This window comes from Agrilus planipennis, unplaced genomic scaffold (genome assembly GCF_000699045.2).
Source record: "Agrilus planipennis isolate EAB-ADULT unplaced genomic scaffold, Apla_2.0 scaffold12, whole genome shotgun sequence".
Classification (NCBI taxonomy): domain Eukaryota; kingdom Metazoa; phylum Arthropoda; class Insecta; order Coleoptera; family Buprestidae; genus Agrilus; species Agrilus planipennis.
The window spans coordinates 1,341,219-1,347,629 of NW_020439003.1; positions in this window are offsets into that span (position 1 = coordinate 1,341,219).

Genomic DNA, 6,411 nt, shown 5'->3' on the forward strand with positions numbered 1-6,411 from the left:
TAAAAAGTCCTGTAGTAAATTATTATAAATTAATTCACTAGAATACGCACAGTTTCTTGTCTAATGGATCTGATAATAAAACAATTGTCCTATGAACACAAAAAAGCTCAAATATCAACGCTGAAACACGACACTGAACGTTCGAAGTACTTATCGGTAAAAAATTAACTTCTTATTTTAGGGACCAAAACTTTGCTACCAAAAAGTACTTCGGACGTTCAGTGTCGTGTTTTAACGTTGGAGTTTGAGCTTTTTATTGTTCACGCCGCCAAAGATTCTCCTCTAGAAATTCCTTATGATACCTTTTGTCCTTTACATTTCGTGTTTGCTATAATGGTTAACTAAGTTTAATGTAATTTTGAGAACCGTTTAAGGCATGTCAGAGACATACTAGGAGCAGAAACAGGAGTAAAGGAGACCAAAGGAAGACCTATATGAGATTAATATTCGGAAATATCTAGTTAAAGATGTCTAATTTTCAAAAATGTGAAGATAGGCAAAGAATACCTCAGCTTAGGAAGAGGAAATGCATTTGTCCAACCAATCTTTGGTCAAACGACAGTATATTAGCAACATAATTTATTTGTTTGTGAATTCATGAAATCAGTTGTCAGTTAATAAGTCAATATTCAAACGTATAACTTACAAAATACTTTTAAAATCAGCGCCGAAGTGTAACAAAATAGAGAATAGGAGATTGAAGTTTATTAATGTTAGTATATATCAAAGCTCATATGAATGTAATAATATCTAACATCAAAAAGTTTCTATTATTTCCTTCCAAAATAATAAAGCTCGGTCTTTATAGTTTATGGCAAATTACCTTCTATCCTGAGCGCAATCCTCTACTCCTCACTCCTGCCAGTAAGTCATCCTGCGAAGCAATCTTTTCTTGATTTGAACCTGCAACAATTTGATACAATTAAAGGAGTAAAAGAATTTCATAACATTTTTACGAGTCCAGAGATATATCACGTATGAGATACTTCAGTCTTTATTTAGAACATCTAGCTCACAGAAATGAAATCTTGCAAAACATATTTCAACATGACCAAATTTAAAAATAATTGGGCATTCTAATATCAGCTGCTACAAGAATTTTTAAAAATTACATTTTTTATTTTCCTCAAATAATTTTGGTTGATTAGGCCTACCACCATGATCCAGTGTATTGAGGACTACAGCAATCTATTGAAACCGTAATAGTCTGCTTTAAAGCTTCATACAAAGTTTCTCAGCAATTTTTACAGTGTATAGCACACTTATTTATAAAAAAAACGAAGAAAATCTATTAACTCTTGATGAATCATGTTTATTAACTTATGATGAAAATTAAGATGAGGAAAAACTCTACGACTGAATTACCATTAAATGAAAGGAAAAGCTCCGACAGTTTTCAAATTTGTGGATGCTTCCCCAAGCATCTTTCAAAATTCAGTTATCACATTCCAATTTAGAAGAATCCGTCAAGAAACTCCAAAAACCATTTCTGTCTTTAGTTCTGGGGCATGCTTGGTCGACAATTTTTATCCGCAAATACGTTGAAAGGTTTGCGACTTTTCAAGTTCAAGTGTTTAATTAAATCTGAATTGTTTTAACAACTAATATAACAAATATTTAGTGCACCTTGCGGTAGATAATTCTGCTTGTTATCGCTATTAATTACTACAATGTAATACAGTTTAGTGATTCTCCAACATTTTGGATAGATGGGCATCTTCAATTCTTAATGCATTTTTTCAAAAAAGATAAGTATAGCTTTGAATGCACATTGTAAGGATACAAAAACTGTGAAGGATAAATGTTTCTTCAAACACAAAAGAAAATTTTAACACTTATAACTCCATATGTTCATTCATCGAAATATTTAAGAGTTTGCATTTGAATTCAATTACAAAAGGTTAAACAATTGGAGTGATATTTTTAACAGACTCTTTATGCATTATGCAGTGGGAACAAGACTATTGCTGTGATGTTTGGGTCTTCCTTGTTCTCCAAATAAAGCATTCCTTTAAATGTAGAATTCTCTTCTGCATCAGTTTTGTGAAAACTTTAACTTCAGTCCTCATCCAGCATATTTTTTACCATTTTATAATTTTCATATTATATATTTTACTAAAGTTACCATTAACTCATTGCTTCCAAAAGTGGACATATAGGTACTACTTAAAAAAAACGGTTGAAATGACTTTTACAAAATGAATATGTAAATAAGTCTTTTTCTATGCATTATACCTAGATGATATGTAGTTTCCAAACATTATTTTAAAATTTTTGCGTGATCCATCAATACCGCATAGTGTGAGTGGAATGGATAGAAGCATTAATTTATTCAGTCAAAAATACATAAAATGTTACCACATTTCCCGACTTAACCTTCTAAAAATAATTTTTTGTTCGTTGTTTTAGCTAATACTTACAATAAAGTTTCAGTATTCTCTTTAGTTTCAATTTTTGTTATTTATGCTTTGTATTGACCATTTTTTTGGTAAAGTTACTAATGATTTAAGTATTAAATAAAAAATAGCTCGAATTAAGATATACAAAATATTATCACCTATTTACGTTATGAGTGAGCGCTTCGCCTGTTTTTTATCGGTTCTTTAAAGCGTTTTAATCATGAGTTTTATACAGCAGCTTAAAGAACTCAGTCTACTTTCGTAAATCTGTCATTAATCAAATTAAAATTACCTGTTCCGGTAGATAGTATTTCACCCATCTGATTATGTTTGCGTAATAATTCGCATTACTGTCGTAAGTCCAAGTTGTCTTCTATTTCCGAAGACCTGTCTAATTTTTCAATGTCCAATCGGATACGCTCCGATTTAATTTATGGGCTTTGTGTATAAACATTCACATTGCAAATATTTTATTGAAGAGCAGCATAGCAATGCTAGACCGTGACCAAATGAATAGGTCAATATTACACAATATCGTCACGGTAAGTTCAACCGGAATCGTAATACATGTAGGTATCTGCAACGCTAAGTCATATAAACAACGACAGAATAAAATAATGCATTTAATATGCCTATAATTAGTGAGCGTAAAAATAAGGACAAGCTGGATTTTCCAGGATAATCTCCAATCTATGTCTATGGATGCACAACGGATATCAGTGACATCTTGAGAATTCCTTTATAGGGAATTAAATTCAAGCTGTCGAAATTTAAACAACCCAGGCACAAAACAAAAGTACAATGTAATTAACCGAAAGATAAACACAATTACTTATCATCAATTTGTTGTAAGTTCAAGTGTCTTTTTATCGAAATGTTAGCATTACTATTGAAAAATCGCTTAATCTGTATTAACGATAGAATAAATACATATTTTTGATGAAATTTTAATTTTAGTAACTGGATTCGTTAATTAAAGGTTATATTAACTTTTGCAAGTCCGATGCTACGCAGAAATTCAGATACAAATTAAACGGCGGAGATCGGGAATCGGATCCAACTACATTAAAATATTGGAAATCATCAAATGTTTAGCCAACGTTTACTGACGTCTTTATTCCTATAAATGGTTCATTCCTTCTCTTCCTTCTCTTCCTTCTCTTCCTTCTCTTCCTTCTCTTCCTTCTCTTCCTTCTCTTCCTTCTCTTCCTTCTCTTCCTTCTCTTCCTTCTCCTCCTTCTCCTCCTTCTCCTTCTTCTCCTTCTTCTCCTCCTTCTCCTCCTTCCCCTCATTCTCCTCCTTCTCTTCCTTCTCCTCCTTCTTCTCCTTCTTCTCCTTCTTCTCCTTCTTCTCCTTCTCCTCGTTCTCCCCCTTATCCTCCTCCTTCTTTTAATTATTCTGCTCTTTCTCCTCCTGCTCATTCTCTTTCTTTTTCGTAAGACATACCCTTATTTCTAACTCATTTTTAAGGTTTCAGGCTGCGCTACTGAAGTCCATCAGCTCTCATACCACTTTGTGTGGTCTGCCAGGAGGATTTTTTGTGTTGGGTTTTTATCTTTGTCCTATTTTACTCATCTGTTCTCTTCTACTCTATCTATATAATCTCTCCAGAACCGCCATCTTACTCTTCCGAATCCTAGCACATGCTGCATTTGAAACTCCTCTGACTGTATTCTTTTAATTTATTTAACGCAAAGTGTAATAGACCACTTTACGTTAGTCATGCAATACATTACAACATTCTTTAATCAGTTTTTCTTTTAGTTTTGGTGTTACAAACAGGGTGGCGACCGAGCGGCATGGCCTTGAGGTTTAGACCATTGCTTAGCATTCGGGAGGACGCCGCTTCGATTCCGGGTCCGTCTGCCTTGGTCCAAGTTTTTCTGTGGTTTCCTTGGATCACCTAGGCAAATGCTGAGGCAGTAATATTCCACAGATAATCTTTCACTCTCTTCTGTCTTCATTTCGTCCGTCTCATCTTTCTCACCCGAACCACCACCCACCCATTCCCGCGATTCCTGAAAGCAGGCTGAACAGGGCCTTCCGCCCTACCTTCCGGCGTAGTCCGGAGGGACTGCCCGCCCACCAGCATTACTTGCTAGTGGGAATGAAACACCCAAAAGTTTTTAGTTTTTTGGTGACGATATTTAGCGTTAAGCAGAAGCAAGAAGGTGGAAGATCTCAAGAGCTCTTCCCCATTGATATATTGCATATCCAGTAATGTGGCTCTTAATTTTGAACATAAAATTCTTTTGATGTCACCATTACCTTCCAGAGCTGTTGGTTGCAGTATCTTCTGAATAATGCACAGAAAAAGTGCCTACACGTACATTACGGTGTGCCACAAAGGCTTATGATTTGCGATATTATTTGTAACCTACTAGAATTCCTGTTTATTCAATATAAGGAATTTTCAGAAAATATAATCCTCCTCATCAAATTTAATATTTTAACTAACTGATTAGGAAAAGGTATGTTTTTCGAAAAGAAAAAATAAAACCATCATTATCATAAAGTTTTCAGCCCAAAGATAAGTCAATCAAGGACTACCTCTGTTTTCCTGTTTCTGCGTCTAATATGTCCCTAACTAGCCATTCATATTTTTAATGTATTGTGTCTACTAATTTTAAAAACTGAGGCCAAACAAATTGAAAATAGTTTTTTGCTTGTAGCTATGAATTCCACAAATTAATTAAAAATTAAGGGAAGACTGTAGAAAAGTGTTTCAGACATTCTATTTTATTTATGGAATACAGAAGCATCAACAATTTTACTTTGGTAAAATCAGGTAGGAACAACGAATATGGGATTAGAAGGAATATTATAGATGACAGAATATCTTAGAGTGCATTAAACTTAGCTGGTTAGTATCTTATTGAAATCAGCAACAGACAAAGGAGAAAATCAAAATGTGTTGTGGTTAAGCTTTGCATACAACGAAGAGATTATAGGTAAACATTTCTGTTCAAAGTACAACATTCAACTGGACTGGCAAGGCGTGAATATTATGCACCCGTTCGATCAATGCTTTGTGAGCAAACTTTACAATAACGAACGTTAGATCCTCGGAAGTACAATATAATCAACTGAAAACTAACGTGGTAGTAATAAGTTTCACATTAGAACATCATCATTTCGTAAACTATTATGAGATATTCTAGTTTGCCAGAAGGCTTCTATTAAGTTCTATCATAAAACATTGTATGGAGAAATAAATTCACATTCAGTTGTAATATAAAATTGTACATACTATGACGATCCTATATTTTGTGGTTTATATTTCTCAGAATATATATTATCACTAATATTTTGTCATTTGTCACAAACTAGATACCTATTCATAAAGCTTTCGCCTACTTATTTATATTTGTCTGCCTATGTTATTTAATAAACTATTCTTGAAAGATAAAAATTGAATAATGTATAAGGAATAATCACTCAATAAATAGGAAAGTCTTTCAACGTTTCGGACGTAAGTAAATCATGTTTCTACAACCCATTCATGATGGCAGGAGAAACTCGCTAAAGACGGCAGAAATGGTAGTAATAATTATAGCGATACGACGTAAAAACAATGCGACCAGGCAGCGCCTCGTAATAAAGCTAGCGGGAAATGTTAGCTGAACACTTGTCCTATTGGCGTATTTTCTAGGAACTGCATAATAACTCATGGCACCTTCATTTCCACCGGTTCATTTGACAATGACAGTTATCGAGTTATCGATAGTAATAAAATGGTTTTCTCTGGATAGCACTTCAATCCCTTTTTGTCAGAATTAGGCGTTCAAATATTATATAATATAAGAAAGAAAACGCATAAAAGATTCATCTACGAGGGTGGATTGATAAGTTTCCGGCCTGACCAAGAAAAACAAGGTTTTTAAAAATTTTTTTTTTTTATTTCTCAACATAATCTCCTCCAAGGCTGATACATTTCTCATAGCGGTGTTCCAGTCTATTAATGCCATCTCTATAGACTGATTCGTCAAGCTCCTCAAAATAACCATTTACA